Genomic DNA, 23,655 nt, shown 5'->3' with positions numbered 1-23,655 from the left:
TGTGTGTATTCTGACTGCACCCCCGACCAGCTGTTCCCCTGTCTCTCTCCCTCTCCTGGGGCCTTCCTGCTCCCTGAGACACAACAATATTGAAATGAGGCCTTTTAGTAACCCTACAATGGCCTCTAAGTGTTCAAGAGAAAGGAGTCATGTCTCTCACTTTAAATCAAAAGCTAGAAATGATGAAGCTGAGTGAGGAAGGCACATTGAAAGCTGAGACAGGCCAAAAGCTGGGCCTCCTGTGCCAAACAGGTAGCCAAGCTGTGAAGGCAAAGGAAACGTTCTGGAAGGATATTAAGAGTGCTGCTGCAGTGAACACATGGATGGTGAGAACGGGAAACGGCTCATTGCTGACGTGGAGACAGTTTACTGGATAGAGGATCAAACCAGCCACAATGTTCCCTCCAGCCAAAGCCTAAGCCAGAGCCATGCCCTAACTCTCTCCAATTCTGTGAAGGCTGAGAGAGGGGAGGAAGCTGCGGAAGGAAAGTTTGAAGCAGTAGAGGCTGGTTCATGAGGTTTAAGGAAGAAGCCGTCTCTGTAACGTCAAAGTGCCAGGTGAAGCAGCAGGTGCTGATGTAGAAGCTGCAGCCAGTCACCCAGAAGGTCCAGAAAAGATCATTCCTGAAGGCGGCTGCAGTAACACCAGATTACCAACATAGTGGAGCATCTTGGAAGGAGATGCCATCTAGGAGTTTCACAGCAAGAGAGGAGACGTCAGTGCCTGGCTTCAAAGCTTCAAAGGACAGGCTGACTCTTGTTAGATGGCAAATTTGAGCAAGCCAATGCTCATTTATCATCTGAAAATCCTAGGACCCTTAAGAGAGATGCTAATTCTACTCTACCTGTACTCTGTAAATACAACAACAAAGACTGGATGATAGCACATCTGTTTACAGCATGGTTTATTGAATATTTTAAGCCCACTGTTGAGACCTACTGCTCAGAAAAAAGATCTCTTTCAAAATATACTGCTCACCAACAATGCACCTGATCACCCAAGGGCTCTGAAGGAGACGGACAATGAAATCAATGTTGTGTCCATGCCTGCTAGCACAACATCCATCCTGCAGCCCGTGGATGAAGGAGTAATTTCAGCTTTCAAGCCTTATTATTTAAGAAATACATTTGGGAAGGCTACAGTTGCCATAGATGGTAGTTCCTCTGATGGGTTTGGGCAAAACCTTCTGGAAAGGAGTCATTGTTCTAGATGCCATTAAGAACATTCGTGATGCATGCGAAGAGGTCAAAACATCAATTTAACAGGAGTTTGGGAGAAGTTGACTCCAAACCTCATAGATGACTTTGAGGGGTTCAAGACTTCAGTGGAGGAAGGAACTGCAGATGTGGTAGAAACAGTAAGAAAACCAGCATTAAAGTGGAGCCTGAGATGGGGCTGAAGTGCTGCATCTCAGGATAGAACTTAACCAGCTGGGGAGGTGCTTCTGATGGGTGAGCAAAGGCAGTGGTTGCTCAAGACGGAGTCTCACTCCTGGTGAAGATGCCGTGAAGACGCTGAGATGACGCCAAAGGGTTTAGAATATTACAGAACTTAGCTGATAAGGCAGCTTCAGGATTTGAGAGGACTGACTCCAGTTTTGAAAGACGTTCCACTGTGGGTAAAATGCTATCACACAGCCTTGTACACTACAGAGAAATCATTCATGAAAGGAAGAGTCAGTTGATACAGCAAACTTCATCGGTGTCTTATTTTAAAAATCTCCATCCACCCCAGCCTTCAGCAACCACCACCCTGATCAGTCAGCAGCCATCAATGTCCAGGCAAGACCCTCCACCAGCAAAGACTAAGCCTCGCTGAAGGCTCGGAGGATGGTTAGCATTTTTTAGCAATAAGATATTTTAAAATTAATGTATGCACATTGATTTTTATTTAAAAAAGTTTTATTGGAGTATAGTTGATTTACAATGTTACGTTAGCTTCTGCTGTACAGAAAAGTGAGTCAGTTATACATATACATATATCCACTCTTCTTGAGATTCTTTTCCCATATAGGTCATTACGGAGTACTGAGTAGCGTTCCCTGTGCTATACAGTAGGTCCTTATTACTTATCTATTTTATATATAGTAGTGTGTATATGTCAATCCCAATCTCCCAATTTATCCCTCCCCCTTACCCCTGGTAACCGTAAGTTTGTTTTCTATGTCTCTGACTCTATTTTTGTTTTGTAAATAAGTTCATTTGTACGATTTTTTAGATTCCACATATAAATATATCATATAATATTTGTCTTTCTCTGTATGCTTTACTTCACTCAGTATGACAATCCCTAGATTCATCCATGTTGCTGCAAATGGCATTATTTCGCTCTTTTTAATGGCTGAGTAATATTCCATTGTATATGTGCACCACATCTTCTTTATCCATTCCTCTGTCGATGGACATTTAGGCTGTTTCCATGTCCTGGCTATTGTGAATAGTGCTGCAGTGAACATTGGGGTGCATGTATCTTTTTGAATTATGGTTTCCTCTGGGTATATCCCAAGAAGTGGGATTGCTGGGTCACATGGTAGCTCTATTTTTAGTTTTTTAAGGAACCTCCATACTGTTCTCCATAGTGGCTGTACCAGTTCACTTTCCCATCAACATACACTGTTTTTTAGACATAAGGCTAGTGCACACTTAATAGACTGCAGTATAGTGTAAACATAACTATATGCACTGGGAAACCAAAGAATGCACATGACTAGCTTTGTCTCAATGTTCACTTTACTGCTGTCATCTGGAACTGGACCGGCAGTCTCTCTGAGGCCTGCCTGCATTGGTCCCTCCCGGCCCCTCCTTTCTCTCCCAGCACCAGTCCAGGCCCCGCTGTCCTGAAATCACGGACTCCTAGAGGAGCCACCGCCTCCTACTTCTCTAGCTGGGCTTCACCCATCCTCCCCTGTCCCCAGAGTGACTCAGAGAGCAAGGGTCTCCAGTTCACCCCAAAATGTCCTTGGGAGCCGGTCTGCCCGACCCCAGGTCACACACTGCGTCTGCTGCTTGTGGCCCCGAGTGTGGGCCTCTTTAAGAAAAAGCACACAGCATTATGCGCATAACGGTACATAAGCAAATGTTTATTTAGAATGAGAAACTTCAAAACGGTTGTAAACTTTAAAAGTGACAAATCCACAAACAGCACATCTGGAAAACTGTCAGGTTATCGTTACTAACTCCTTGCGAATTCAATTCTCTAGTATTTCTTCTCCTACATTTTTTTTCTCCAGCATGCCCTTTGATCGCCTCTTCTGATGACAATAATTTTGTAAGGTTTTCTACAGTGCCGTTAGCAAGAAAAGTAGTTGTTCCTTTAGTGTGGTTTATGAAATAGTGATGATTGAGGGACACAAGACACTTGTCTTCCTGTGGCGACGTGTCAGTGCTCACGAAATTGCTCCAGGCATGTGCATTACAAAGAGGCGCTCTCATAAATCCCATTGCATGTGAGCCCCTCAAAAACTGTACACACTGGGATTAACATATATACACTACTAAATACAAAACAGGTAAACAATGAGGACCTACTGTATAGCACAGGGAACTATACTCAATCTTGTAATAACCTACGATGGAAAAGAATCTGGAAGAGAATATATATAACTGAGTCACTTTGCTGTATACTTGAAACCAATACAACATTGTAAATTACCTAGACTTCAATTTTAAAAAAAGAGAGAAAAAAATTGTGTACGTTGTATCATGGCTTCCCCGACAGGAGAGACACTGTTTTCATCAGGCATCAGTCATAACCTCCCTTGCAGCTTTGCACATCTGACGACTGAAATCGTTTCCGGTAGCCTGGAGCCTGTACACTTCAGACCTCCTTCCTTCTCCACTTCTGCATCTGTGGTGCTGGACCCAGCAGGCAAGTTTCAGACTGAGACCTGCCCTTGGACCCCACGCCCTGGGGTGTCAGAATCCGGGGTAAGTTATCAAAACGGCCAGCAGGAGTATTTCTGGGAGCTTTTCCAGAACAGGTAGCAACGCCAGAACTATGCGTGGAAGTTACGGCACACCTGTTACAGTTGCGTACATTCTACGAACCCCCAACTGCTAAGTCTCTCCTTAATTCAACTCACTCAGTGCTCCCTTAAGTGGATTCTAAACGTGCCTGTGGTTGCTCTCGTGACCCTATTGGGAGGATGCGTTTGAGTGAGTGGGGAGAAAAGAGGCGGAGGACGCAGGTGATTATGGTTAAAATACTTCGCTTCTGCACATAAACGAAAAAAGGTCACCACGAGAAGGCATGGTCGGGGCCTCAGAAGGGCCCAGGCTGGTGCGCTTCATGGGGCCTCCCCTCTGCTCTTCACACTCTTTATTTTGTACAGCCCACCCCACATCACGTGTTTTGTTTGTTTGTTTGTTTGTTAATCACTGGTTTTGAAGAAACCGAGCCACCGCCGGGCAGAGCACCTGGCCTTCTCCACGCGTCTGGATTCCCTCAGCTGGACCTTCTGTCCCTTACCTCTTATGTTCTAGACGTTACAGCTAAATTCACCGTTTGCGGTCGTGTGTACTGCCCACTTCATTCATCGGAGGGTGTGGGGAACCTGGTCGACCTGTCGTCGGGGTTGACCCCTCTCTGGTCCTCCTGCCACTCAAAGCTGCGCGCCTGGTGTGACCCTGGCTCCACGTGCATGTCCAGTTCCCCATCAGTCACGCCCCTGACAGTTTCAACACTAGCTGATCATCTATGTCTGCGTTAGTTTCATTATTGTCTTGGTTTCCTAGGGCTGCTGCACAAATAACCACAAACTGGGTGGCTTTAAACATCTAAAACTTAGTCTCCCACAGTTATTTATTTAAACAACTAAAAGTTATTCTCCTCCAGGCCAGACGTCCGAAACTGCGGTCTCTGCAGGGCCGTGCTCCCTCAGAGCTTCTGGGGGAGGGTCCTTCCTGCCGCTGCAGCTTCCGGTGGCTCCCGTGTCCCTTGACTCGTGGCCGTATCACCTCGTCGATGCCTCCTCTTACGTCTCTATCAAACCTCCGTCTCTCTTATAAGGACACGTGTGATTAGATGTAGGGCTCTCCTGGATGGTCCAGGGTAATCTCACAATCTTTCATCCAATCCCGTCTGCAAAGATCCTTTCAGACAGAGGTAGCATTCACAGATTCCAGGGGTTAGGGCCTCAGCCCACTGCAGTGAGGGTATAAACAATGGTTTTTCTAGCTCCACTGTTCCTTCTGCATTTATCAGGCTGCAAAATATGCATTTATTTGGTTCCCATGATAAACAGTCCTCCTGGGAAGACAGGGTAAATACTTAATTCCTTCCTTTGAATCTCCAATTTTATGAAAGCGAGACGTAGTCTAATAAATGCTTCACATGGTAACAGATTGGTTTGCTGGGACCTCTCCCTCTCTCCTGAACAGGTGTCATGCACTCGTGGATTTTCATGGATCCGATGTGTTTTAATCCGCCACAATTCTCCTCCGTTATCATCCTGAAACAGACCCAGCTTTGGCCAGTGGTAGCTCTTCATGCTAGCTCTGGTCATTTGGACACAACTCCGTTAGTCCTTGAAAATTTCATTATATTTCTTCAGTGTTTTTATAATTTATTTTTATATAATTTCAAATTTACAAAAACACTGCAAGAACAGTAAAAGGAACTCCTGTATACTCCTTACCCAGGCTCAGCAATTACTTGCATCTTGCTCCATTTGCTTTACAGATAGAAAAAGAGAGAGAATAGTATGTACATAAATGTATACACACATGTAGGTATATATTACATACATATACAATGTATATATATATACACTATTTCTTCAGAACCATTTGAATGTAAGATATGCCTAAGTATTTCAGGGTATTTTGTGAAAACAAGGACAGTCTCTTAAGCACAGTATAATGATCAAAATCAGGAAATTTCACCTTGATGTAATTTGATACGATTCCCCCAATCCACACCCCTTATGTAAATTTTGTCAATTTCCCCCGTAATGTCCTTTTTAGCTAATATGAATGATACTGGGCATTTATTCATGTGCTAATTGGTTATTTACATATCACTCTATGTGAAATGTTTGTTCAATTATTTTTCCCGGTTTTAATTGGCTTGTTTTATTTTTTGATTTGTAAAAGTTCTTTCTCTCTTCTGGATGTAATCCTTCAACAGGAATGCGTTTTCTTTCCGTCTGTGGCTTGCTTCTTTGTTTTCTTGACAGTGTCCCTGACGAGCAGTTTGAAATTTTTTTTTCTAATAGGGTTTTTATTTTTTATTTTTGCATGTCTAAAAAATGACATGCAAAAAATGTTTATTTTTTCTTCTACTTAATTTTCATTCTTTATATGTTATATACACTTTATTAAATTTATTTTTAATTGAGTTATAGTTGTTTTACAATATTGTGTTAGTTTCTACTGATGAGTGGAATTCCCCATGCTATACAGCAGGTCCTTACTAGTTATCTATTCTATACCTATTAGTGTATATATGTCCATCCCAGTCTCCCAATTCTCCCCCCCACCCCCACTTCCCCCCTTGGTGTCCATACATTTGTTCTCTGTATCCGTGTCTCTATTTCTGCCTTGCAAACTGGTAAGTGGTTTGAAATTCTGATGAATCTAATTGGGGCAGATTTATCCACAGAATCTGAGGCTCCTCATTTCTGGCTTTTTCTGCTCCTGGATTCTCTGCTCACTTTCCAGCAGCTGTGGTGGCCATGAACCTGGTCCTCTGGCTCTTCAGAGAGATGCTGTTTACTCTCAGCATCTAGTCACTCTGCGTGGCCACCACTGCCCCAGGCTAAAGCCATAATCGTGGAAACTCACACTTACATCTCTTCTCCAGGTGTCAGCTCTCTGCCAGGTCCTGGCCACTTTTTGTTCCCTCCCCTGGCCTCAGATAGTTGTTCTGTAACTTCGCCAGAGTTTCTCTCCTGTCCCCTGCAGGAGGGCTGGGTCTGGAGGGAGCCTACTGAATATGGACCTTCGGTGTGTAATTCTGGGTAGGGGAGAGTTTTGTTCACCAAAGGTCTTTACCATAAATGGAATGATTAAGGCATTCATCTTTTATTTTTTTTATTTTTTTTTATTTTTTGGGGGGTACACCAGGTTCAATCATCTGTTTTTATACACATATCCCCGTATTTCCTCCCTTCCTTGACTCCCCCCACCTCGAGTCCCCCCCACCCTCCCCGCCCCAGTCCTCTAAGGCATCTTCCATCCTCGAGTTGGACTCCCTTTGTTATACAATAACTTCCCACTGACTATTTTACAGTTGGTAGTATATATATGTCTGTGCTACTCTCTCGCTTCGACTCAGTTTCCCCTTCACCCCCCACCCCCTCCCATACCTCGAGTTCTCCAGTCCATTCTCTGTATCTACATCCTTGTTCTTGTCACTGAGTTCATCAGTACCATTTTTAGATTCCGTATATGTGAGTTAGCATACAATATTTGTCCTTCTCTTTCTGACTTACTTCACTCTGTATGACAGACTCTAGGTCTATCCACCTCATTACATATAGCTCCATCTCATCTCTTTTTATAGCTGAGTAATATTCCATTGTGTATATGTGCCACATCTTCTGTATCCATTCATTTGTTGATGGGCATTTCGGTTGCTTCCATGTCCTGGCTATTGTAAATAGTGCTGCAATAAACATTATGGTACAAGTTTCTTTTGGGATTATGGTTTTCTTTGGGTATATGCCCAGGAGTGGGATGACTGGATCATATGGTAGTTCTATTTGTAGTTTTTTAAGGAACCTCCAAATTGTTTTCCATAGTGGCTGTACCAACTTACAGTAAGACATTCGCCTTGATCTCAAGAAGTGAGTGATTCATATTTCAGGATTTCTGACCCTGGGGCTGTCCCCGGCCTCGGCCATCTCCATGCGCTCAGGTCCCCTGGGCCTCAGCATCCTCAGAGCCTCCCCCTCTGCTGGAGCCCGTCCAGGGGCTCGGGGCCCTTCCCCGAATAACTGCCTTCCTGAGTGAAATGTTTGCGAGCCCAACTCAGAGAGGCCCCTCCACTCTACCCATTCTTCTCTCCGCCAACCCAGAGGGGTGGTCTGGATGCTGGCTCACCCCCTCCTCTCTGCTGGGGGTCCAGCCTCCCGGGCTCTCCTGCCAGGTGCCTGCACACCGGTTCTTGGTTGCTGATTTGGTTTGGTCCTGGTTCTGGGTGGGCAGGTGGGGGTGGGGTCGGGCAGGGGCAGGGGAGGGCCCCCAGCAAGGGTGCTGTGAAGGACCGGGAGGCAGAGAAGGGAAAGAGGGTGGAAAGGACTAGAAAGAGAGGATGGAGGGTGAATGGAGCTGCTGCTGGATGTCTAAAACAATGGAATTGCACCAGCAAAAAACTTCTACTTCTGTACCTGAAAAGAGCACGCGGGGTCTTTTAGTTGGCAACAGAAGATCCTGCATGCTGCAACGAAGATCCTGTGCACTGCAAATAAGACCCAGCGCAGCCAAATAAATAACTAAATAAATAAATGTTAAAAAAAAAAGAGCACATGGCCCTGGAATTCTGGAAACCCTCCAGCAAGGCTGCAGAACCTCAGTGCTGCATGGTCTTCCACTTGCTCTCCTTGGGCAGCTTGTGAAGCGGCGGGGGCGGGGGGCAGAGGGACAATGCAGCGTGTTCATCCCCAGCCTTCCTGTCTCCTCTGTCATCATGTGAGTTACAGAGACAGATGCCACCGGACACCTCACCAGTGGAGCCTGAGCCTCCCGTCTCCCCTCTGCACGCACTGAACCCTCCGCCTGGGACCTTGGTCCCTCAGCCCCTGCCACAACCACCTCTAGCCGCCTGTGTTAGGAAAAACTCCATCTAGCTCCTGCGTTTCTCCTTTTCCCGCCCATGACGACCACACTCACAGCACTTCTGACACACATGTGTGGGTTTTCCCACACCAAGCACTTCTGCGACACTAGCTGGGTGTCCTGTGATTGAATTCAGTTCTCACACTACCTACCGGGAGGTGGCATCAGATCCCACAGGTTGAGGGCTCAGTCCCACGAGACTGCCACCCTCCCTTCAGGTGTCAATGGAAAGGAGTGGTCCCCAGGTGACCCACAACCTCTATCCGACTTGGCTACAAATCGGAGGTTCCCATGACCTCCTCCCTTTTGGATGCAATAATTTGCAACAACAGCTCACAGAACTCAGGGAAACACATTTACCAGTTTATTAAAGGATGAGATGGGGACACAGATAAACACCCAGAGGAAGAGGTACACAGTGAGGTCTGGGAGGGCCCTGAGGGCAGAAGCTTCTGTCCCCATGGAATTGGGTGCATCGCCTCCAGATACGCAGATGCACCCACCAACTGGAAGGTCCCTAAACCTCATACCGTTGGGCTTTTATGCAGGTTTCCTCACGATCAATTGTCAACTCCATTTCCAGCCCCTGACCCAGCTCTGGAGAATGGCGAGGTGTCGGAGGCAGAAAACTCCGAGCTTCTAGTCGTGGCTTGGTCTTTCTGGTGAGAGCAGCCCCCAATCAGAAGCCCGCCAGAGTCACCTCATTAGAACAAAAGACACTCCTATCACCCAGGAATTTCCAAGGGATTTAGGAGCTCTGTGTCAGGAACTGGGGTCAAAGACCAAGTATTAGAACAAAGACACTCCTAGTTGTCTTATCACTGTTGACCTAAAAAAAAAAAGAAAAAAAAGAAAAGCACAACGTGAGAGTTGTTTAAGTTTTATTTGGGGCAAAATGAAGACTGCAGTCTGGGAGACAGCATTTCAGATAGCTCTGAGACACTGCTCCAAAGAGGTAGGGGGGAAGGTCACCATACATGTGCTCTAGGTGAAGGAGGAGTATATGTAATCAAACACATTTTTGTAGAGGGTTTCCACTAGTCACAAGGAGCAGACGTCACCATGATGTCAAACATTTAGTACTTTTCTAGACAGGAAGAGATGCAAGGATGGGCTCACAAAATCAGCTCCTGAAAACATCTACCTGAAGACCTGTTCCGCCTGTTTTTCCAAAGCACAGAGGGCCTCATTCCTGGTCTCCGCCCTGAATTCCCTTCAGGGGATGTGGAAGGTCAGCAGCTGCAGCAGCACGTGTGGTTTCATCCTTGTAGAGCCAGATGGCAAGCGCCCACGGCAACTGCCAATGTGCAGCTGACACCACCTAGAAAACCACGAGGGTTCCAGGGGCTCCGTGCCTGGAGCAGAGGCCAATCTGTGTATTTTCTATTGTTTCACCCCACCCTTACCTTTCGCCTCTTCGCAAAGGCCTTCTTTGACCCAGTCTCTGCTATGCCCCTCCCTCATCTTCCACTTGCTAGCACTCTTTTGTTTTTCTTTATTCCATTTCCCATAATTTTCAATTCATTCTTTCAACAAGTATTTCCTGAAAGCCAGCTGCTTGGCAGGCAGTGTGTTGGAGGCAGGGCTTAGAGTGGGACGCTTGTTCCTAGGACCTCCTGTTACACAGTGAAGCAAAAGCAGGCTGGCTTCCTTGGCCGTACTTGCCCTAACCCTAACTGGCCACGTGAAGAAAGCATCCTCACTCAACACCCAGCCCTGGTCGTGGCCGGCAGCTTTCTGTCCTGGACTATCGCCCCCACACTTCCGGCAACCCGTTTTTCTGATTGTCGAATTTTCCACAATACAATACAAGCCTGTTACCAACAGATGGCAAAGTGAAAATCTGAATCTCGCAAAGGATGTAGGATTTCATGGAATTGATTAAATTTATGTTGGGGGGCTGCTCATATCACGCAGAAAGCTACTGACAGAGAGATTCTGGCAAAGTCAGACTCAACATCAACAAAGGAGACGTAACAAGGCGTTCGGAATTCAGCAGCTTAATTCAAAGGCTTATGAAGAGCTCTTGGGAAAATTACAGGGCATGAATATTTCTGCGGAAATGACCATGTTGGTGCAGGTACTGTGAAGGTCAACCACGAGATCGATGATGTCCTGTGATGCTCTCGTAAAACTTTGCCAGAAACATTATGAGAACTCCCCTGCCACCATTACCATCAGTTTATTCTTTATTTCAAGACTTTGAGCAGAAATGGAATTTTGCATAATTCACCTTTTGGTAAAAACCAGATGAAACTAACCCATGTTCATAATATTTAGTTTAATTTATCAAGCCAGAGTCTAAGTCAAACCCTACCTTTTTCACGCTTTACCTGAATTTTGGTTTCCATTTTAACTGGATTGCCTTTGTGGGCAGGAGAACTTCCTGACAAATTGTTAAATAATTGCCTGTGTGGTGACCATCAGCCCCACAGAGATGCCATGCCCATCAGTGCACTGTCCTCTGAGATCAGGATCCCAGAAAGAAACAGCTGGCCCTTTCAAAATAGGGTAATTCAAGGGCAGACTTAATGAAGGACTATCTTGAGGGGTGCAGGAACCTGGCTTAGGGCTGGGACTGGGCGGTGGCTGGCAGCCAGCTTCCTCCGTAGCAGACGTGGGAGACCATCCACGCCTTACTCTGCCGAGCAGCACTGGTAGGCACCTGCTTCCCTGCCCAGGGACCCCATGAGCAAGGAGCCAGCCACACCGCTGCCCTGCTGTCCCTGGGCCTCGCCCCTGTGGCTGTGCGCTGCTCCCTCTCTGGGGTCCCACCATTCCCACCAAGATGGGGAATTCAGTGCCAGTGCTGAGCCCCCAACTTCACCTCCAGCCTGGAAAGGACAGCCCCCCAGAGCTCCTTAAGGATGCAATTTTACTGTTCTCTGGCCCCCTCCAGGGAGAGGCCCGCTCTGTTGCAAACAGTAGACCCATTTCCACGGTTCTATTTCCCTGAGCCTTTGACCTCTGTCCTGTACAGCAGGCCAGGGATTTCAAGCAGTTTTACCTCATTAATTCTAAACCATCCTTGTTCAGGCTTTTATGAGTCAACCTGGTAGATTATTAACCACCCTCTCCGGGCTTGACCCAAATGTAAACCCCAGGTGAGAGCACCTAGGTCAGAAATTTCCGCCGAATCTAGATTTTTTCCATCCATTTGGTCTAGTAGTCCTGGAATCCACTCCCACGTTGCCCCCAGGCTCTGCTGGTGGAGCCGGGTGGACCTGTAATCCTCTCCCTGGGGGCGCCATCTCCTGGGGGGGGGGGGTGTCTTGCGTCTCATTACCTGGGCTCTGCTGGCCTCAGCTCTCTTCTGGGGCTGGAGCGGTGACAGGTGGTGTGCGGGTCCTGGGCAGATCGCGCATCAGATTACGAGCCCACTTCCCCCGGGAGCAGGTGTTGAAAGGCTTTTATTAACAGAGGTTGGTTTCCTTCTGGAAGGGAGGGGAAGGAATGGAGGGGAGAGGGAGGAAGAGGGGAGAAGAAGGGCGGGGGACCCTCCTACGGGGTCCACACAGGTCAGCCTGGGGAATAGGGAGCAATCAGAAGACACCCAGCTCGGACCCTGCGCACCCAGCCCTCAGCACAGAGCCTGACACCACGCGAACACGCAACAACGAGCGTTGAAAGCAGGTGAGGTTTGGGCAAGAGTGGCCAGTTTTAGGAGCCCCACCGCGCACGCGCCGCACCACCCAAGCCCGGCCCCGCAAACCTGTGCTGCGCGTGCACTCTCTAGGCTCCGCGCTCAGGCTGGAGCCCCGCCCCGGACAGGCGCCCGTCCGCCCTGCTGTCCTCTTCCCCCGCGCTCCGGAGGAAGATAAGAAAGTGACCATTAGTTGAAATGCTGTCTCTGCCTCTAGCATCCCTAAATCCAGGGCCTGATGTTGCTGAGAGCTGAAAAAAAAAAAAAAAAAAAAAAAAAAAAGGAACAAGTGGTTTGCCCAGGACACCGCCCCCGCCCCCCGACCCCGGAACAGTCACATTTTCCATTGCGTCCCTGGGAGCCCCATCCCGGCGCAGAAGGCTCTGCACCCTCTCCTTCCAGGTGTGGGCAGTCCCCGGGGGGCCGTACGCCAAGACCTTGACCACATGGCGGTCATGGTCATGTGAAAGCAGAGCCGGCCACCTGCAGGCAGAGGTGCACACCGGACACTGCGTTTGCAATCCCCGTGGCGCCTCTGGGGAATCGCGTGGTTTATTTTCCCGCAGCTGAATTTTGGCAGCAAGAACTTACCGCTCAGAGTCCTCAGTGAGCTCTCGGGCGGAGCCCCAAACACTTAGGAGCCCGCATGAAGGATGGGGTCCCCGGAGCCGCTGAGGGGAGAGGGTCACTACTGAGCAGAGCCTCAGACTGCAGCGTGGTTGTGTGGGTTTCCCAATTCCTGTGTAGCGAAGGACCTGCTATTTCTTCATCAGAATTGTGAGAAGGAAAAGACACACACGTGTATACACACGTGAATGGATGCGTACGTTTACGTGTGCATATGTGTACAGTCAGGGGATCTTCTTCTGTCATAATAGGTGTCTTGCCTTTGAGCAAACCTGATAGAAAAACCTGATCGCCAACTTCAAAGGGCCATCCTTTGTAACGGACTTGCAATGGGATTCCTTCCCAAAGCCAAGTTCTCTTACGACAGTGGTTCTCAAACTCGAGCGTGCGCCAGAATTACCTGGAGGGCCTGTGAAAACAGATTCCTAGTCTCCGCCCCAGAGTTTCTGATTCAGTGAGATTAGGGTGGGACCCCAGGGTGTGCATTTGTCACAGGTTCCCAGGGAATGCAGGTGCTGCTGGTCCAGGGACCACACTTTGAGAAGCACTGGCTTGGAGTGCTTGTAGCAGGCTCAGAGTCACGGTGCTCAGGACCAAAGGCGGATGAGTCCCGCGTGCCAAGATGCAGGCACCAGCCTCGCAGCCAGCTAGCTCCGTGATTGCGGCATGTGATGTAATTTCTTCATCGTAGATTTCCAAGCATTGCCTTGAGGGTCGAGTAAGATATTGCAGATAATGTAGTTTTATGTACAAGTGATGGACAGTGGTTACTGCTACTGTATGATGAAGTCCACTCCAATTCCTTTTATACACCGTGATCCACAACACATCTGCTGGATAAAATGGATTATTTGAAAACAATATTCTAGAATTTGGAGTATTAAAAGTATGTAAAACAGATTACACTAAATTACTGGATTGTATCGCCTTTTGCAAGTGCAATATAAATATTGATATATTTTTCATAAATACCACAAAGTTATGAACTTTGACAAGTCACAGGATGTGTTAAAGGCATAAAGTATTATAACTGGGCTAAACTAGGTTTATCACCACAATAAAAACAACTATTGAAATAAAATTATAAGCCATTTCCTCTGGGGACTCTTTTATTTGCTTTTTGTGTGGCCACAATTTACGGAACAGGGACTGGGATCAAAACATTGCTTGGAGTAGGGCTTGGGCAGGAGTGGAGGTGGGCGGTGGACGCAGCACAGGGTGGGCGCGCGTGCCCATCCCTGCCACGTTACGGCGAGGGGTACACATGTCAGAATAACCCTAAAGCACAGCGTGAAGGGGTGTGTGTGCACGTGGGGCTGGAGAGGAAGGCGTGGGTGGTGGCCACAGGGCTGCTGAGGGCGGGCTGCAGATGGAGTCACCAACCTGCAGCTCAGGTGATTACAACCCAGGCTCCTGGTGCCTCTTCAGAATCTGGTTCCTGCGCTGTGGGCACCTGGAAACAGTGTTGCTCCCAACTGCTGTCCAAATAGACACCTCAGAAAGAGAGAATCATTTGAATACTGTAATGGCCATGAAGACCCGAAGCACACTGTTTCGTAGGTTGTGGGTTTGAGGAGCACTGAGCACTCTGCACCTTCCCCGGGGGGCGGCTCGGGGCTGGGAGACAAGAGCTGCACTTTGCTTGGCCCGGGGTTGGCCCTTGGGGCCGTTACCACAGTCCTTACCTTGAAAGGTATCCTGATTTCATTTTAAAAAATTAAAAGTATTTGATATCCACTTCCTTGAGGTATATTTTATAGAAAATACAATACACCCATTTTCAGAGAACAGTTCAATGACCTTTGAGAAATGTATACAACCATGTGACCCCCAATGCAGAAACAGAACATTTCTGTCACCTCAAAAAGTTTTCATGACCATTAGCAGTGTTTCCCCCTCACCTGGAGCCCCACACGGACACTGTTCTGCCTTCTGTCACCCTAGATTAGACTTATCTCCTCTAGAGTCTAATATAAATGGAATCACGCAGTGTATACTGATTTGGTTCTTCAAACTCGGCGTAATGTTTTCATTCCTATCACTGTGCATATCGGTGGTTCTTTCCCATCTGCTGCTGGGCCAGTAGTAGTTCATTGTACGAGCGTCAGTCAAAAATTATCCGCACTCCGAGTATATTTAAACAACTGAATTCTACAGCCAGAGTGCGGATAATTTTTGACTCACTCTCGTATATACAACTTCACAATTTTTTGCTTCTCTGTTCACGTGTTGATGGACACTTGGGTTGTTTCCAGCTTGGGGCAATTTTGATTAAAGTATGGGTTGAAATTTATCTTTTCCCATATGCATATTCAACTTTTTCAGCATCATTTGTTGAAAAGACTTTCTCCAATGGATTGCCTTATATCTTTGTGAAAAATTGGTTTTCTGTATACACGTTTGGGCAATTTCTGGACTAGCTATTTTGTTCCACTATTCTGCTGATCTAGTTGGGTGCCAACAAATTATCTAAATCCCCACAGCTTTATGATGCATCTCAAAGTCAGGCAGCCTAAGTCCTTCTACTTTGTTTTTCTCTTTCAAAGTTGTTTTGGATGTTCTAGGTCTTAGGTTCATCTTAGGTGTGTGTCAGTTTCTACACACACACTTTCAAGAGCCCTGCTGGCAAGTTGGTTGGGATTGCTTCGATCTATAGAACAAGTTGGGAAGAATTGACATTTTACCAATATTGAATCTTTGAGCCCACGAATATGGCATATTTATCCATTTAGTTAGGTCTTTAAAATTCCCCTGAGCACTGTTTTTATTTGCAGGATACAGGTCTTGCACGTTTTCGGTCAGATTTGTCTTGTGGATGAAAGAGATTCCCTGCCACACTAGTAAACAAAGGATGTTGTGGCCACCAAGTCATCAGCCACTGTGGCTGCCCCCATGGTTCACCCTGAGGGGATTCAGGATGGAGAAAAGAACAGGCTACTGGCCCTAGATAGTAAAGGCGCACATCTCAGGAGTGATTTCAGTGAGCCCAGACTCTTGCAACTTCCCATACAGAGAAAAGTGTTAAATTCCCTAACCTGAGATGTCTGATTTTCTTTAATTAACAGTCATCTTTTGATGCTCTTACTACCTGGTTTTTGTTGGAAAAAAGTCCTACATATCCTGCCTCCTCCCTGACCTCTTCGGAGCGGTCCCTCACAGCCATCTGAGACCCTGTCTCTTGGGCTTAAGTCCTCAGTGAGTCTGCTCAATAAAACATAACTCTCAGCTCTCAGGTTGTGCTTTTTTTTTTTTCAGTCAACAATCTTCAAGTATTCTACCTTTTCTTAATGCTAAGTGGTATTATTTTTAAATTTTAACTACTCATTGCTAGGATGTAGAAATAAAACTGATTTTTGATTATTGAACTTATATTCTTCAACCTTGCTAAACTCACCTATTAATTCTAAGAGCTTTCTTGGTGGAGTCCACTGGATTCTCTACACAGATGATTATTTCATCTGTGAATAGAGTAAATTGTAGTACTTCCTTTCTAATCTGAAGGTCTTTTATTATTATTTTTCTTGCCATATTGAACCGGCTGGAATCTCCAGTCCCATGTTGCATACTGTTCCTGATCTTATGGGGAGAGCATTTATTCTTTCACCATGAACTATTGTGACAACTCTAGGGTTTTTCACAGATGTCCTTTATCAAGTTGATAAATTCTCTTCTCAGTTTGCTGAGAGTTTTTATCATATAAGGATGTTGGATTTTTTGTTGAAAAATGTTTTTCTGTCTATTGAGGTGATCATACAGTTTTTCTTTTTTAGTTGTCAATATGTTGAGTTATAGATTTTTATTTTTGAATGTTTGCAATTTCTGGAATAAACCTTACTTGGTCAGAATATACCATCATTTTTATATATGTTATGTTTGATTTGCTAAAATTTTGTAAATAAGTTTTGCACCCATGTTTATGAGGGATCTTTATTTGTAATTTCCTGGTTTTTGAAATGCCTTTCTCTAGTTTTGTTATCAAGGTAATGCTCGCCTCATAGAACAGGTTGGAAAGCATTCCCTTCTCTTCAGTTTTCTGGAAGGTTTGTTTAGAATTGGTATTATTTCCTCCTTCATTGTTTGCTATAATTCACCAGTGAAGTCTTCTGGGCCTGTACTTTTCTTTGTGGAAAAGTTTTTAACTACAAATTCTGTTCTATTATTAGATAAAAGACTGTTCAGATTATTTTTTCTTCACTGAGCTTTGATAGTTTGTGTCTTTAAGAAATTTTCATTTAAGTTTTTGAAATTGTTGGCACAAGTTTTTCATAATGTTGTCTTTTAATATCTTCCAACTCAGTACTGATATCACCTCTCCTGATATTGGTAATTTAGGTTTTCTCTCTCCTTTTTCCTTCTGGTTAATTTGTTGGAGGCTTATACATTCTCTTGATGTTTTCAAAGAGCCAGCTTTTGGTTTCATTGAATCTATTAGTTTTCTGTTTTCTATTTCATTGATAAATCCTTGGATTTTTATCATTTCCTTCCTTTTGCTTATATTGAGTTTAATTTGCTCTTATATTTCTAGTTTTTAATGTGGAAGCTAAGCTCATAGATTTTAGACTCTACTTATCTTCTAATAATGGCATTTAATGTGCTATAAATTTATTTCCAAATTGTGCTTTAATAGCCACTAACAAGTTCTGATATGTTGTAGTCTCATTTTAACTCAGTTCAAAACCTTCCAATTACCCTTTTGATTTCATCTTTAATCCATGCATTATTTAGAGATATGTTATTTAGATTCCAAATATTCTAGATATTTCCCTGTTATCAATTTCTATTTAATTCCCTTTTGGTCAGAAAACATGCATTTAATGACTTAAGTACTTCTAAATTTATCAAGGCTCAATTTTTCGCCTAGAATATGGTCTATCTTAGTAACTGGCCCATGTGCTCTTGAAAAAAAGTGTGAATTCTACGGTTGCTTGGTGGAGTGTTCTCTAAATATTGATTAGGTCAAGTTGGTTGGTAGTGTTGTCCAGCTTCTATCTACTTACTTATTTTCTGTCCACTTGTTTTTATCAATTATTGAGAGAGAGATTGAAATCCATGACTAGAATTGTGGATTTTTCTACAGTTGCAGTTCTATCAGTTTTTGCTTCATGCTTTTTGAAGCTCTATTATTTGGAGCATAAATGTTTGAAGTTGCTGTATTCTTTGGATAAGTTGACTTATTAATTATTATTATGAAATGGCTTATTTATCTCTGGCAATAGTCTTTGTTCTGAAGTGTTTAATATTAATATAGCCATTCCAGCTTTATTCTGAATAGAGTTAGCAGGGTATATCTTTCTCCATTGTTTCACTCCTAATAATTAAAAAAAAATAGGCAAAAGAGGTTTCATGTGGGTAGCATACAGTTAGGTCTTAATTATTTATCTTATCTGTTGCTCTATGCTTTTTAATTGGTATGTTTAGACTATTGATATTTAATGGTATTATTGATATGATTAGGTTTAAATATCAACCATTACTTTATTATCCTTTCCATCCTTTTTTGTCTTCTTTTCAATTATTTTTATCGTTTCCTTTATCTCTGTTCTTGGATTATTAGACACAAATCTTTGTCTTATTTTTTAGTAATTGTTTCAGGGTCTAGAGTACACATGTTTAGTTATTCACAGTCTGCCTGCAAGTGGTAGTATACCAGTTCTTGTGTAATATAAGAACCCTACAATATAATCCTTCTATTTCTCTGTTACCAGGCTATTGTTTTTCTATATACATATGTATATGTTTTAAAATTTATTTATTTATTTATTGGCTGTGTTGGGTCTTTGTTGCTTCACATGGGCTTTCTCTAGTTGCGGAGAGCAGGGGCTACTCTTCATTGTGGTGCACAGGCTCCTCATTGCTGTGACTTCTCTTGTTGTGGAGCATGGGCTCTAGATGCATGGGCTTCAGTAGTTGTGGCACACAGGCTCAATAGTTGTGGCTCATGGGCTCTAAAGTGCAGGTTTAATATTTGTGGCACACAGGCTTAGTTGCTCCGTGGCATGTGGAGCCTGCATTAGCAGGCAGATTCTTAACCACTGTGCCACCTGGAAAGCCCTGTTGTTCTATATTTTAATTCTACAGAAATTACAAACCACATCCTACATTGTTATTATTTTTGTTTATATATCCCATGGTCTCTTAAAAATAACAATAAGAATAAATATTATATACTTATCCATGCAGTTACATTGTAGATATTTTTATTCCTTTGTGTACATTCAGATTTCTATCTGGCATCATTTTCCTTCTGATGCAGACTTTTCTTAATATTTCTTGTAATGTGGGGTTGCTGGTGATAAATTTCTTTAGATTTTTATATTTGAAAAAGGTTTTACTTCACTTTTATTTTTGGTGCACTTTTTCCCTGGGTATGGAACTTCATGTGGACAGTCTTTTCCTTAAGTGTTGCTCCACACTGCTTGTATTGTTTCTGACAAAATCTGCTGTTACTCCTAACTTGTGTCTCTATGTGTTCTGTATGATTTTACTCTCTCTGCTTTTAAGACTTCTCCTAATTCCTGGTTTTGAACAATCTGATTTTATTTTTTTCTCTTGTAATTTTCATTGTATTTCCTGTGCTTGGAGGTTATTGAGATTCTTGGCTGTGGGTGTGAGTTTTCATCAGATTTAACAACATTTTGACTATTGCTTTTCAAAAATATATTTTCTTCCCCCTTCCCTTTCAGGAACTCCAGCTCTTCATGTACCAGCCTGCTTAATATTTCCCTGCAACTCACTGATTTTTTTTTTAAGAACTTTTATTGAGATACAGTTAACAGACAATAAACAGCATGTATTTAGAGTGTACAATTTGGTGTCCCAATCTCCCAATTCATTCCCCCCCAACCCTCCCTGCTTTCCCCACTTGGTGTCCATGTGTTTGCTCTCTACACCTGTGTCTCTATTTCTGCCTCACATTTCCTCTCTCATAGTTGTTAGCATTTGCCTTGTGTATTGAGGTGCCCCTATATTGGGTGCATATATATTTGTAATTGTTATCTCCTCTTCTTGGATGGATCCCTTGATCTCTATGTAATGTCCTTTCTTGTCTCTTGTAACATTTTTTATTTTCAAGTCTATTTTATCTGATATGAGTATTGCTACTCCAGCTTTCTTTTGATTTCCATTTGCATGGATTATCTTTTTCCATCCCCTCACTTTCAGTCTGTATGTGTCCCTAGGTCTGAAGTGGGTCTCCTGTAGACAGCATATATATGGGTCTTGTTTTTGTACCCATTCAGCCAGTCTGTATCTTTTGGTTGGTGCATTTAGTCCATTTACATACAAGGTAATTATCAATATGTATGTTCCTATTACCATTTTCTTAATTGTTTTGTTTTTGTTTCTGTAGGTCCTTTTCTTCTCTTATGTTTCCTGCTTAGAGAAGTTCCTTTAGCATTTGTTGTAAGGCTGGTTTGGTGGTGCGGAATTCTCTTAGCTGTTGCTTGTCTGTAAAGCTTTTGATTTCTCCGTCGAATCTGAATGAGATCCTTGCTGTGTAGAGTATTTTTGGTTGTAGTTTCTTCCCTTTCATCCCTTTAAATATATCATGCCACTCCCTTCTGGCTTGTGGAGTTTCTGCTGAGAAATCATCTGTTAACCTTATGGGGGTTCCCTTGTATGTTATTTGTCATTTTTCCCTTGTTGCTTATAATAACATTTCTCTGTCTTTAATTTTTGTCAGTTTGACTACTATATGTCTTGGTGTGTTTCTCCTTGGGTTTATCCTGCCTGGGACTCTCTGCACTTCCTGGACTTGGGTAGCTATTTCCTTTCCCACATGTTAGGGAAGTTTTCAACTATAATCTCTTCCAATGTTTTCTTGGGTCCTTTCTCTCTCTCCTCTCCTTCTGGGACCCCTATAATGTGAATGTTGGTGCATTTAACATTGTCTCAGAGGTCTCTTAGGCTGTCTTCTGTTCTTTTCACTGTTTTTTCTTTATTCTTTTCTGCATCAGTGATTATCACCATTCTGTCTTCCAGCTCACTAATTCGTCCTTCTGCCTCAGTTAATCTGCTATTGGTTCCTTCTAGTGTATTTTTCATTTCAGTGATTGCGGTTGCATATCTCTGTTTGTTTGTTCTTTAATTCTTCTAGGTCTTTGGTAAACTTTTCAATCTTTGCATCCAGTCTATTTTCAAAGTCCTGAATCATCTTCACCATCATTATTCTGAATTCTTTTTCTGGAAGGGTGCCTACCTCCTCTTCATTTAGTTGTTTTTCTGGGGTTTTATCCTGTCCCTCCATCTGGTACAAAGTCTTCTGCTTTTTCATCTTCTCTATCTTTCTGTGGCTGTGGTTTTCAGTTCCACAAGATGAAATACTGCTGATACTGCTGTCTGCCCTCTTCTCACTGATGTTTTGTTAATTTTATTGTCAGTCATTTTTCTCTCTGTTTCAGTTCGGTTAGTTTTTATTGCTATGTGCTCATATGCACCAATCTTTTCTTCTGTAATGTCTAATTGACCATAACTTCTATCCAGTGTGTTTTTACGTTTCAGACATTGTCGTTTTCATCTCAAGAAATTTGGGAGTTCTCTCTGCGCAACTCTCTTATCAGGTGCTGGTGAATTCCTGCTGCCTTGTCTCTATGAATTCTCACCCCACCTCCTCTAGTCAGGCAGTCTACTGGGCTTACCTATGTTCTCCCACTCAGTACTGTGACCTGGAAACCCTCTCTCCAGGCAGTAAGGTGGGCAATTGTAGGGCTTACCTTGTTTGTTTCTCTCCCTTAAGGTTCACTGTCCTCTGTTGCCTGGGATGAAAGATCTTGAAAACCATTACGTTATAAATTTTTTCCATTTCTGGCAGGAAGGAAAACCAATCCCTGTAATTCCATCTTGCCCAAAGGCTGAATTCCTGTCCAGTAGTTTTTGACTATATGTCTGACATCATCAATTTGATATTGAGCTCTGGGTTTTGTTGTCTTTCTTTAAATATAGTTATCCTAACTGTGAAAAACTGATAGTTTTTTCTATCTCACAGTTAGGATATTTGAAAATCAGCTTGACTTTTTTTTTTTAGTCTTACAGTTGGCTGTGGAAGGTCGAAGGTATCCTTTTACCCTAGGGATGTTTCTGTCCCACCACAACTAAGATGCGACTCCTGCCATTTGTCCATTTTTTGCCTCTCAGCTCCTGCTCCACCATGGTTCTCCTGTGCTGCAATAATGAAGCTTTACGCATTTCTCCTCATCAGTGAGCACAATATTAGCTTTGTCAGCAGAGGGTGCTGGAGGGAAATTTCAGGAGGAAGGAGCTTCTTTTTCTGGTTCTGTCATGCTGTCTTTTTTTTTTTTCCTTATGCTGAACACTGGCAGTGGTGCCCTGCTCCAGTCTGATCACCACCTGGGTGTGGCTCTCCAGGCATGGTCTCTGGGTTTCATGCCACCCTGTAGGCAAGTAGGCTTCCAATGCCCCAACCCTCTCTGCACACTGGCTCACCAGCCTTGGCCTGCCTGCCCCTGGAGGGTGTTTTCTTTTTCCCTGGTTGCTGTGACCCAGCTCTGGTTCGCACAATCCTGCAAAGTTCTTTGCCATCCAGTGACCTGCAAATGCTGTCTCCGATGAGGTCTGAGCCTCAGCCACAGGGAGGAAGCCCTCCTCCCAAGGTTGTCCTCTCTTGGGTACTCTCCCTCGGCCTTAAGGTGTTCTTTAGCGTTCTCTTTTCATCTTTATAGTTACTCCCCTATTACAGTTAATAATTCTTCATATTAAACTTTCTTGTTCAAATTACTGGGTGGTTTGTGTCTCCCAAGTGGACACAATGTAAGATTTTACATTATACATCTCACACACGTAAGATTTTATTGGCCTCTATTGAATGCTTTATGTATTCAGTGAGGTCTCTGCACTCTGGCTGGTGGGAACTTAAACATTTCATACATGTGTAAAGCTCTGGGGAGTGTTCTGCTTGCAGTTCTGTGGTCATTCACTGCCTGGCCTGGTGGGATTTCACTCTACTCTTGCGCAGATTGGAACTCAGCCGGACACTCAAGGGAAACTCTCATGCAGTTTCTAGACCTCTTTCTCTGTGACTCCCTCCTCTTGGGTTCCCTGTCCTACAGTTTCTGTCTGCCTCGTCCTCGCCAAACTTCAACTTTTATCTCCTCAGCCCCGGAAGATCTCCAGATTCTGTTTATATTTCTTCTAGCTAGAAAGCTGCAATGATATTAGGGCTCATTTCATTTTTTTTTCCTTTTCAGCATCACAGACTTGCACTGCCTGTTGTTCAACATCTGAAAAAAACCTGTTTCATGTATTTTTGACACGCTTTCTAATTGTTCATGGTGAGAAGGCAAGTCCCATAACAGTTACTTCCAGGACCCAGTTTCACTTTCGATACTGGATCTAAAGGTTCCTAAACCCACACCCATCTCTTGCCACCTGGGCTGCATCACTTACAAGGTATGTGACTTGAGAAGTCACATCCTTTCACTTCCTCCATTTCTTATACTGAGATGGGATTACTTGCTCTTCTTATAAAGTTTTAAAAGCATAAACTGGAACAATGGAAAATGATTCAAGGAAATAAAAAAATCATTCTGGAGAAGCTGCTGTTATTTGGCATCTGGCTCTTTTCAGGAGCCACTTTTGAACTGCTTTTCTCT

Source organism: Hippopotamus amphibius, chromosome 10, assembly GCF_030028045.1.
Source record: "Hippopotamus amphibius kiboko isolate mHipAmp2 chromosome 10, mHipAmp2.hap2, whole genome shotgun sequence".
NCBI classification, from domain to species: Eukaryota; Metazoa; Chordata; class Mammalia; order Artiodactyla; family Hippopotamidae; genus Hippopotamus; species Hippopotamus amphibius.
Note: the sequence above shows the minus strand (reverse complement) of the source record.